Source organism: Marmota monax, unplaced genomic scaffold (assembly GCF_021218885.2).
Source record: "Marmota monax isolate L192 unplaced genomic scaffold, Marmota_monax_Labrador192_F-V1.1 WCK01_AAM20220418_F8-fsc00404, whole genome shotgun sequence".
Lineage (NCBI taxonomy): Eukaryota > Metazoa > Chordata > Mammalia > Rodentia > Sciuridae > Marmota > Marmota monax.
The window spans coordinates 394634-407131 of NW_026694380.1; the positions used below are offsets into that span (position 1 = coordinate 394634).

The 12498-nt window shown below is 40.8% G+C and overlaps 1 non-coding gene across 1 annotated transcript; it reads right to left on the minus strand.

Annotated features, from left to right (window-relative positions):
- Positions 1-1965: 1965 nt before the first annotated feature.
- On the minus strand, positions 1966-2037 carry Trnat-agu (transfer RNA threonine (anticodon AGU)). The gene has a single exon. It is a non-coding gene; the product is annotated as a tRNA-Thr (tRNA).
- Positions 2038-12498: the final 10461 nt, after the last annotated feature.

Consider the following 12498-nt stretch of genomic DNA (forward strand, 5'->3'; position numbering starts at 1 on the left):
GGAGCAGTTACTTTCTGAAATCTTTTCTCTCTCCATGGGCCCATAATAGTTTACTCTCAATAAGGGGTGTGTGCATTTATTTTTTATTATTTTATTATTATTACCATCAATACTAGGGATTGAAACCAGGGTCCTCTACCATTGACCTACACCCCTAGTCCCTTATATTTTTTGAGATAAAGTCTTGCTAAATTGTAGAGGCTGGCCTTGAACTTGCAATCCTCCTGCCTCACCCTCCCAAGTCACTGGGATTGCAGGCCTGTGCCACTGCACCCAGGAGTGTGCATTTTTGTGTGCATATCTGGGAGAATTTTTCAAGGCTAGCTAGTTTATGGTTTAGGATACACTCTTGGTTACTAAAGGAGGAGGATAGTGACCTCTATAATCCAAAACAGTAGGAAAGGCCAGATATTTCTCTGAGGCATTTAAAATATTTTCAACTGTGGGTATACTTTTATAATTGTGCTTAGCACAGACTGGAATACTGTATTTCTTGCAATCAGTAGGAAAGGAGGAGGGCCATCAGCCTGGACTTTTTAAATCCTTTTAAATAAAACCTTCCTGTCTTACAGCCAAATCTTCACATTTTCCCCTCTCTCTTTTCCAATTTACACTTGGCTCTGCCTGCAGGGCAGGAGTCCTGGTGATTGATATATATATATATATATATATATATATATATATATATTTTTTTTTATAGAATCATTCATGAGTCAGAATTCAAAAAGAATATAAGGTACATAGTAAAGACCTCCCTCTTAAAGCTTTTTGGTCTCCTTCCAACAAATTTTATCTCGATTCCAATGAAGCTACTTTCTTCCTAGGATCTCACTCTGATGATTATCAGCATCTGGTACTTTCTGATTTTTTTCTGGGGTGAGGGGCTATAGGTATGTAAGTGTGTGGTTACTGGAGATTGAACCTAGAAGGTTGCTCTACCACTGGGCTACATCCTTAAGCCTTTTATCCCCCCCAATCCACCCCCCCTTTTTTTTTTTTTGGTACTCAGGATTGAACCCAGGGGCACTTAACCACTGAACCATATTGCCAGCCCTTTTTATTTTTGAGACAGGGCCTCACTAAGTTGCTGAGGCTGGCCTCAAACTTGGGGTCCTTTTGCCTCAGCCTCCTGAGTTGCTGGGATTATAGGCATACCCAACCATGCCAGACTCTTCCCCCCTCTTTATTTTGAGATAAGTTCTCTACATTATGCAGGTTGGCCTAAAACTTGCATCCTCCTGCCTCAGTCTCTCAAGTAGCGGGGATTATAGGCATGCACCACATTTATTCTGTTTGAAATTTAAGATGCCTAGCTGGGCATGGTGGCTCATGCCTGTAATTCTAGCAGCTCAGGAGGCTGAGGCAAGAGGATGGCAAGTTTGAGGTCAATCTCAACAATTTAGCAAGGCCCTAAGCAACTTAGTGTGACCTTGCCTTGGGAAAAATAAAAGGACTAGGGATATGGCTCAGTGTTTAAAAAGCACCTTGGATCCAACCCCCAGTACACCCTGCCCCTCCATCCCCCCCAAAAGATGCCAACATGCCATTCTCCAAGTAGCCCACAGATTGCACCCTTGGGGTGACACATGTACCTGCTCACCACTCAGGGGCCTGGAATCCTCAGCTGTGCCTTTTCTGTCAGCCTCTCCCTACTTCCTCCTTCCCTATAGAGCAAGAATGCCGCTGATAATATATCACTCAGCTGCTCTCCGGCTGCCTGAGCCCTTTTCCCCACCAAGGGTCTTTCCTACCTTGTGTGCTCTTCTGAGAGTCAGGATTTACCACACTCCGATCTTATCTCTTGGTAGATGGCTATGCCATCTCCCTGAGCCTGGAGTGCCCTCCTTCAGCCCCCCGCTAATACTCATTTTTATTAAATTGCCCAGTTAAACCCAATTATCTTTGTGGCTGAGAAGTGACATCCTCCTTACAATAATATGTAGGTAATGAACATATGTATTTTTTTAGTGGAGCTGGGGATCGAACCCAGGACCTTGTGCATACTAAGCACATGCTCTACCACTGAGCTGCATCCCCAGCCTCCCCTTTCTTGACTACTTCTCAGATTCAGAGCTTGCTGAAAATCAGTCATTCCTACATCTCACTCCCAACCTTGCTCCATATCCCCATTACTGGTTCTGACTTTAGGTCTATAAACCCAGACAAGTATTTGCTGTATTTTTTAAAAAATTCTTCGTCAATCTCAGCCCCTCTCTGCTGAGTCACATCTTACCTCCCCCTTGCCAGCTCAGCACTCTCCCCTCACACTCATCCTCCCTCCTAAAAATAGTGTGAATAGACTGTACCCAAAGAAGAATGCATCAAATCAGCATGCAGAGGGAAAGGTGAATGGGGTACCTGACCCCAGTTTAAGAACTAAATTCCCAGGACCTTGGAGTCCCTTTGCAAAGACAACCCCCCAACACACACAGGTGTCTTTGCTTCTGAATTTCTTACATAGACTTCCTTTGCAGATGGCCACAATTTCACTCTCTATGTGCTCTGCAGGTGTTCCCAAACAGTATACTGTGCAGTGTTGCCCATTTGGTGTGTAGGCATGGATGTCCCTGTAGTGCCAGAGGAATGTCCCAGGGCTACATGAACTTGGGTAGATTTAAGGGGATCGTTCTCAGATCTAACACTTCCCGTTGGATGTGGAGGGCCCGAGAGATCCCTGTGAAGCTGGCACAGGTATCCCCTCCTCTTCCCCCATTCAGGCTTCCTTACCATGGAAAGAAGGCCCAAGACAGAATTTAGGAGTGTGGCAACATCCAGGGCACCAAAGGGGACAATTTGAAAAATCTGTGTTAGTTTTGAGAAAGTGAATGCCTTTGTTATCAGGGAATAGATACTTTCATTCTGTTTCCTTTCTACAAGTTGAAGGAGAATTCGTTATTATTATTTTTTAACTGTTTTGGTTAAAAAAAATTTCACAGAACATAAAATGAACCCTTTTTAAATGAACAATTCAGGCTGGGGTTGTGGCTCAAAGGTAGAGCGCTCGCCTAGCATGTGCGAGGCCCTGGGTTTGATCCTCAGCACCACATAAAAATAAATAAATAAAGGTATTGTGTCCCAGTACAAAAAAGTATATTAAAAAAATAAATAAACAATTCAGTGATATTTAGTACAGTCCCAGTGTTGCATGACTACCACGGCTATTTAGTTCCTAAACATTTCCATCACCCCAAAAGGATATCCTGTTCCCATTAAGCTGCAGCTCTCTATTCCCCTTCTTTCCCCAGGCCCTGGCAACCACCAATATATGTTCTGTCCCTGAGCATTTACCTATCCTGGACATTTGAAATCATAGACTATGGAGCTTTTTGTGTCTAGCATTTTTTACTTGGCATGTTTTGGAGATGCATTTATCATGACTTTATTCCTTTTTAATGGTTGGATAATATTCCATTGTGTGGATATGCCATAATTTGTTTTATTTATCTGTTGATGGACATTTAAGCTGTTTCTAGATGGTGTTGTTATGAGTATGTGTATACATGTATTTGTTTATCTGCAATTTGTATCTTATCAGTGGAGTTGCTGGATTATATGGTAACTGTGTTTATTTTATTTATTTATTTTTGTGTGCTAAGAATTGAATCCAGGGCCTCAGTTCATGCTAGGTGTATGTATGTTCTACCACTGAGCTGCATCCCCAATCCTTCTTTAATTTTTTTTTGGATACTGGGGATTGAACTCAGGGGCACTCACTCACTGAGCCACATCCCAGCCCTATTTTGTATTTTATTTAAAGACAGGATATTAAAAAAAAATATATATATATATATATATATATATATATATATATATATTTATTTATTTTTTGGTTGTAAGTGGACACAATATCTTTATTTTATTTATTTATTTTTATGTGGTGCTGAGGATTGAACCCAGGGCCTCACATGTGCTAGGCAAGTACTGTACCACTGAATCACAACCTCAACCCCTAGAGACAGGGTCTTACTGAGTTGCTTAGTGCCTTGCTTTTGCTGAGGCTGGCTTTGAACTCGGGATCCTCCTCTCTCAGCCTCCTGAGCTGTTGGGATTACAGGTGTGGGCCACCATGCCCGGCTTTTTAAAAATTTTTGAGACAGTGCTTTGCTAAATTATCTAGGCTGGCTTGAACTTGTGATGCTCCTACCTCATTCTACCAAGTATCTGGGATTATAGGAATGTGTTACTATATCCAGCCAGTTGATTGATCTTGAATGTTTTTTATTATTGAATTATAGTCACACATAGTATCAGTTTTTTTAACATAATCATATATGCATTGAATATAATTCAGTTCCCAGAATTTCCTCTTTCCCTCTTCAACTCCCCCTCTTCCCTTTCCTCTACTCTACTGATTTTCCTTCTACTTATATATAGTTTTTAAAAATTAGAGCATTGTAGATTTACATCAAGGTGATATTCACTGTGGTATAGTCATATATATACATAGCATAACTTCATTCCACAGTTTCTCCTGTTTTTTTTTTTTTTGTCCTTCTTCCCTCCCCCTCAAGCTACTTCCTCTGCTCAACGGATCTTCCCTTCATTTTCATGGGGTTCCACCTCACCCCCTTTCTTCCTTACTGTGCTCTAGCTTCTGCATATAACAGAAGACATTCCACCTTTGATTTTCTGAGTCCCTTTCACTTAGCATGATGTTCTTCAGTTCCATCCATTTACCCAGGTGACTGATTTTTGATGATAGGTCACTGTGTTTAGGTATCTTATTAAATGTGATGTCAAATAAGGTAGTGACATCACTATGACAAAATGTTTTTCATTCCCACCTATAATATTTATAGGAACAAAATTTTCAGCTCTCACATCTATAAAAATGAAAGATAGGAATAGAATTTATGCTGAATCTTGTCTAATTCTAGCAATAAATAGTGCTCATCGATAAGTACATGAACTAATTGAAAAGAAGTGACCCAACTACCCAACTATCTTATTTAGAACTATACTTCCAATATGATTTTACTTTGTACTATTTTTTTTTTTTTTTGGTACTGGGGATTGAACCCAGGGATGCTTTACTACTAAGCCTTATCTCCTGCTCATTTTTTAAAAAAATTTATTTTAGTTGTTGATAGACCTTTATTTTACTTATTTTATGTGGTGGTGAGAATTGAACCCTGTGCCTCACAAATGCTAGGCAAGCACTCTACTACTGAGCCACAACCCCAGCACCCCCAACCCATTTTTATATTTTATTTTGAGACAAGGTCTTGCTAAGTTACTTAGGGCCTTGCTAAGTTGCTAAGGGTGGCTTTGAATGCAGGAATCTCCTATCTCAGCTTCCCGTGTCAGTGTGCCATAGTACTCAGACCTCAAGTTATTTTGGTAAGTTAATTATAAATAATAGACACAAATATATTTGTTTTACTTATATATATAAATAAATACAAACATATATTTATTATAACCCAGAAGGAAATTTTTAATACTTAGAGCCTTATGGCCACAGGAAATTTTTAAAATTCAGTTTTAATTTATGTACATAACTTTTTGCAGAAAATAGAAGGCTTTCTTTTTTAAAATTTTTAGTTGTAGACAGACACAATACCTTTATTTATTTATTTTTTTATGTGGTGCTGAGAATTGAACCCAGTGCCTCGTGTGCTAGGCAAGTGCTCTACACCAAGCTACACCCCCAGCCCTAGAAGGCTTTCAAGCATAAAATATATTACATTAGGAAAATGTTTGGGGTATAAATAGAAATATGAATTCAGAAGAAATAGAACAGTGTGAAATTCTTGACTGTTAAAGAAGAGTATGATTTTTTTCTTTTCTTTTTTTTGGTACCAGGGATTGAACCCAGGGGCACTTAAATACTGAGCCACATCCCCAGCCCTTTCTATTTTTTATTTGAGATCCGGTCTTACTAAATTGCTTAGGGCCTCACTAAATTTCTGAGGCTGGCTTTGAACTTGTGATCCTCCTGCCTCAACCTCCTGAGTTGCTGGGATTACAGGACTGTGCCATAATGCCCTACTTAAGAAGAATATGGCCAGGCATGGTGGCATACACCTGTAATCCCAGCGGGACAGGAGGCTGAGGCAAGAGGATCATGAGTTCAAAACCAGGCCTCAGCAACTGCAAGGTACTAAGCAACTCTGTGAGACCCTGTCTTTAAACAAAATACAAAATAGGGCTGGGAATGTGGCTTAGTAGTTGAGTAGCCCCAAGTTCAATCCCTGATACCCCCTTACCACCCCCCAAAAGAAGAGAATGATCATGTACTTATGTTTTAAAAGAATTGTGAAAGGTATGGTAAATAATATATTTTTAAAAATATTTATTTTTTAATTGTAGTTGGACACAATATCTTTATTTATTTGTTTTTATGTGGTGCTGAGGATCAAATTCAGGGCCTCGCAGGTGCTAGGCAAGCGCTCTACTGCTGAGCCACAACTGTGGGAAGCCATTCTCCCACGTGATTGGGCACCTCCCTGATTGGGTGTGAGGCGCTCTGGCCAAACTGTGTCGGAGCTATCCCCACCCTCTCCAGGTGTGAGAGCCTGTCCGTGTGGGGGAGTGACTGACCATTGACCCTGAGACCAATCATTGACCCTGACCTTGGAATGCTGCCCCCCCCTCGACCTTCATTAGATGGAATTTTCCCCTGAATTTCTTGTTCCCCAATAAAAGGCCACTCCCTGGCGTGCTCTCTCTCTCTCCTGCTAGTCCTGAGTAAGCCTTGCTGCCCCACCGGGTGGTTCGAGGCGAGAGCCAGAGGAAGGGCCATTTCAGACCTGGTCATAGAAAAAGGCAATTGAGTCTGTGTGTTTATTTTGATCTCACTAGTTAAATTCTATACTAGGAACCTCTTGTATGAAACCAGCGTGCTGGCCACGCGGTGGACACAACCTCAGCCCAAATAATACTTTTTTGAAAAGGTCAGTGTTCACAACACACTGGGCATGGCATCATTTTTGTTATTATCATCATTTTTATGTTTAATTAATACATATAAATTGTACATATTTATCAGGCATAGTAAAATTTCATTCCATGTATACAATGTATAATGATCAAGCAAAATGATTAGTATATCCATTACCTCAACCATTTATCGGGCTGGTCTCCAACTCCAGGCCTCAAATGATCCTCTTGTCGCAGCCTCTGGGGTACAGGTGTAGTGGCCACACCTGAGACCAACATTTTCAGTTTAAGTGAGAATGTGGTATTTGTCTGTCCATGATTGGCTTATTTCACTTAACATAATGTCCTCTAGGCTCATTCATATTGCTAAAAATAATGTCCCATTGTCACTGGGCATGGTGGCACACGCCTGTAATCCCAGCCTCTTGGAAGGCTGAGGCAGGAGGATTGCGAGTTCAAAGTCAGTCTCAGCAACTTATAGAGGCAACTCAGTGAGACCCTGTCTCTAACAATATATATATATATAATCACATACACACACACATACGCACACACACACATACACACACACACAAATAAAAGGTCTGGGGATATGGCTCAGTGGTTAAGCACCCCTGGGTTCAATCCCCAGTACCCGCCCCCCACAAAATTTCCATTGTCCACATTTTCCTTATCCATTCAGCATCCATCAATGGACAAATGGTAATCCCTCACCCCCCCCAACACTTTTTTTTTTGGCAGTACTGGGCATTGAACCCAGGGGCACTATAACACTGAGCTATGTCCCCAGCCCTTTCTATTTTGAGTCTAAGTTGCCTAGGCTGGCTTGAACTTGTGATCCTTGGGATTACAGCCTCCTGAGTAGTCAGGATAATAGGCACACACTACCATGTCTGGCTCCTTTTCTTGATTATTGTGAATAGTGCTGCAGTGAACACAGGATTGCAGATTTTTTTTTGACATATTGATTTCCTTGTCTTCAGATATGTACCCCAAAGTGGGATTGCTGGTCATTAGGTAGTTTTATTTCTAGTTTTTTGAGAAGTCTTTATATTTTTTTTTCCCATAATGGTTGCACTAATTTGCATTTTTGCCAACAGTATATAAGAGTTCCCCTTTCTGACATTCTCCACAGCATTAAAAAAATATTTTTGATACTAGCCATTTTAATTAGGATAAGGTGATGTCTCATTGGTTTTTTTTGTTGTTGTTGTTGCTTACCTGTTAGGCAAGAGTTCTACTGCAAGCTACATCCCTAGCACTTTTTATTTTTGATTTTGAAACAGAGTCTTGTTCCATTCCTGAGACTGGCCTGGAAATTTCAATCCTTCTGTCTTAGCTTCCTGAGTTGCTAGGATCACAAGCATGTGCCACTGCTCCTGTCTTAACTGTAGTATTGATTTGAGTTTCCCTAATGATTAGTGATACTTAGCATTATTTTTCATATATTTGTGAGCAATTTGTATTTCTTGCTTAGTTTCTCCAAAGAAGCTTCCTGAGTAGGTAAGCGTTGACAGCATTTATTAAAGAGATTGTCTTTTTCTCCAATGTGTATTGATGACTATAGAAAATCAGATGATTGTAAATACAGAGATTTATTTTGAAGTTCTCTATGCTTTGGTCTATGTGTCTCTTTCTATGCCAGTGCCATGCTGTTTGAGTTACTATAGTTTTGTGTTATGTTTTCAATTAGGTCTTGTAAATTTTTTTTGTAGTTGTATATATATATATACAATAACCTTATTTTATTTATTTATCTCTATGTGGTGCTGAGGATCAAACCCAGGTCTTCACACATGCTAGGCCAGCACTCTACCACTGAGCTACAACCCCAGCCCCAGCTTTGTTATTTTTGATGAAGATTGCTTTGGCTATTTTTGATGAAGATGGCTTTGGTTACTCAGGATCTTTTGTGGATCTAAAATTCTGGGAATGCTTTTTCTATTTCTGCAAAGAATGTCATTGTTATTTTCATAGAGATTTTACTGAGTATGTAGATCACTTTGGGTAATATGGACTTTTTAAATATATTTTTATTTTTTAGTTGTAAATGGACACGATGCTTTTATTTTATTTATTTATTTTTATGTGGTGCTGAGGATCAAACCCAGGGCCTCACATGTGCTAGGCGAGCACTCTACCACTGAGCCACAACCCCAGGCCCTAATATGGACATTTTAACAATATTACTTTTTCCAATCCAGGAACATGAAGAATCTTTCAATTTTTTTGAGTATTCTTTTCAATTTTTTTTCTCTAGTTTTCACTGTGGAGTTTTTTTGCCTCCTTGATTAAACTTACTATTATGTATTTTATTTATTTATTATTTATTATTTTTTGGTACTGGTTTAAACCCAGGGATATTTTACCCCTGAGCTACATTCCCAGCCTTTATTTTTTATTTTGAGACAGGCTTTGATGAAGTTGTCCAGTTTGGCCTCAAACTTGTGATCCTCCTATGTCAGCCTCCCTATTGTAAATGGTATTATTTTCTTGATTTTTTTTTTCAGAGAGTTTTATAGACATGCTATAATTTTTGTATGTTGTTCTTGTATTCTGCACTTTACTGGATTTCCTTATCAGTGCTAACATTTATTTTTGGAGGGGTATTGGGATTGAATTCAGGGGCACTCGACCACATCCCTAGCCCTATTTTGTATATTTTTCCCCTGTGAGTATTTTTTTTTTTTTGAGACAGGGTCTCACTGAGTTGCTTAGGGCCTCACTGTTGCTGAGGTTGGCTTTAAACTCTCCATACTCCTGTCTGAGCCTCCCAAGCCTCTGGTACTACAGGCATGTGCCACCATGTTTAGTAGTGCTAATATATATATATATTTGTGTGTGTGTGTGTGTGTGTAATTTTTAGGTTTTCTTACAGGTAAGATCATGTCATCTGCAAACAGGAATTGTTTGACTTCCTCTTTCAGATTTAGATGCCCCACTATTTCTTTTTGTTGCTTAGTTGCCTAAGTAGGACTTCGGAAATTACATCCTTTTGAAACTCTTTCAACATCTGGGAACATTTTTAGATAGTATCATAAAAACATGCAAATAGTACAGAATTTGCAAAATTCTTTTAACATGAGCGAGACAGTTTGAAGATTAAGTGCTTCTCAAACTTAATGTGCAGATGAATCACCTGGAGATTGGTTGCATTGCTGAATCTGAGTCAGTAGGCCTGGGTGGGGCCTGAGATTTCTGCATTTCTACAAGCTGCCAGTGAAGCTGAGGCTTCCCATCTGTGGGCCACATTTTGAGGTCAGCATCAGTATAGTCCTGTGAGTAGAACTGCTGCATGGTGAGATCTGTACACGTTCAGCTTCCCTGGCTAACTGTTTCCTAAAGCTGCTGTACAAATTTACATTCCCACCAGGAGTAGGAATGCTCCTGCTTGGGAAGAGATTTTTCCAGGCTTCCTGATTTCCAAATTGAACGGACACTCGATCAGCTTGTGACACACTGGACCACACTTGTTTGATTCACTGCTTTCCCCTGGATTTCATGATGCCTGTCTCGAGGTTCCCTCCTCTCTAGAACCTCACTCTTCTCTCACCCCTCACTCTCTTCCTTTGTCCACTTTGCTACCTCCCACCCCTCTACCCCAGTATTAGGGGTTTATCCTAGGGGTGGTCTACCACTGAGCTACATCCTCAGCCCTTTTGTATTTTTATTTTGAGACAGGGTCTTCCTAAGTTGCTGAGGTTGGCCTTGAACTTGAGATTCTCCTGCCTCAGCCTCCTGAGTCACTAGGATCATAGGAGGATGCCATTGTGCCCAGCTTTGATGTTTAATTTTATATGTTGACTTGGTGGAAGCCATAGTGCCATGTTATTTGTTCAAACACTAGTCTAGATGTTTCTGTGAAGGTATTTCTTGATTAAAATCTACATCTCAGTCGTTTTGTGTGTGTGTGTGTGTGTGTGTGTGTGTGTTAGGACCTTGTGCATGCTAGGCAAGTGCTCTATTGCTGAGAAACACTTCAGCCCCTCAGTTGACTTTAAGTAAAGGAGATTACCCTTAACAGTGCAGGTGGACCTCATGTCATCTATTAAAGGCCTTACAAGCAAAAACAGATTTCCAGAAAAAATTCTGCCTCGAGATTGTAATATTTAAGAAATTCTGCTTGAGTTTCTGGCCTGCCAGCCTGTCCTACAAATTCAGACTCAAGACTCTAACAGCTCTTCCCTCAATTTCCAGCTTGCTGGCCGGCTCTATGGATCTTGTTCTTGCCAGCTCTCGCAACTGCACAAGCCAATTCCTTAAAAATAAATTTCTGTATTATCCTACTGGTTCTCTTTCTCTAGATAATCCTGGCTGATACAGACTCTCAAGTTTTTATTTCCACCAGATGTTCTAAAGGTACTTAAAATGCAGTATGTCCTGAATAGGGTCTGTTTCCTCCTCTACTCATAAGTAGGGGAGCCACCACCCATCTCATCACCCAAGCTAAAACTCCTCTTTCCTCCTTCATCCTTCCTACATTCTTAGCCATCAAATTCTGTACACATCTGTTCAGTGAAAACACGAATAAGACACATATCCTACTCTCCAGAAGACTCTAGTAAACACACAGGCAGTCACAGGACAACCATGTGACTGGGCATTATGAGATCCAGAGGGGGTTCAGAGGGGGCTCCGAGGGGCAGCATGGGCATGCCTCAGTGTTGGTCCTGGCTCTCCTTCCCCACTTCTGTGCTTGTCTTCAGCTCCTGCTGTCTTGTCAGGACTATAAATATCTCCTCGCTGGTCTTCCAGTCCCTCCACACTGATCCCAGAATAATATTTCTAAAATGCTAATCAAATCACTTCCTTGTCTAAAATACCACATAGCTAACTGCCTTACAAAACATACGCCCTGGCTCCTTAAAAAGGCCTACTGACTTCCATGGTCTAGTTCACCGTGGTCTCCCCTCCCTCCATCCCAAAATTTCCTGAACTGCTTCAGTTTCTTTAATGTACCCTGGGGATCCAGAGTCATCACCTCTACTCAGAGAACTGCTCTCTCTGTGTTGCTCTCTCTCTCTTTTTCAGGTAGTTAAACACTCATTTTTTTTTTTTCCAGTCCTAGGGATTGAACCCAGAGGTGGCTTTATCACTGAGCTATAACCCCAACCCAGTTTTATTTTTGTTTTTTTTACTAATGCTGCTTGTTAGGATGCAGGAGTGATATTGGGAGACCCTGATCATAATGGTTGCTCAGGGACCCATATTTTAAAAGTTTCCATTAAAAGAGAGTGTTAGGGCTAGACCTAGACCTCTGACTCAGTGGTAGAGCATTTCCTGAAGGTGCGGGGTTCAATCCCTGAAAAAAAAAAGTGTTACTGCTATGTAGAATGTCTTAAAAAAATTGTTCACCTGTAGGAACAGGAAGCAGGGGCATTTGCCCCCCAGTTGCCATTCTGTGACTAACAGCAGGTTGATGAGGACATTAGCTCCCCTGCTTTTTCTACCTGACCTGCCAAGTGGGCACTGAGGCACAGAAGAATGCCCAGGCTGGCATGACTTAGCACAAGGTGAGTCTGAGCTCCTGAAGAGCCACACAACTTAGCCATGGCTGAAATCAGAGGTGGATGGAAGCCTTCTGACGCGGCTGCCCCATGGGCCCAACACTTATTG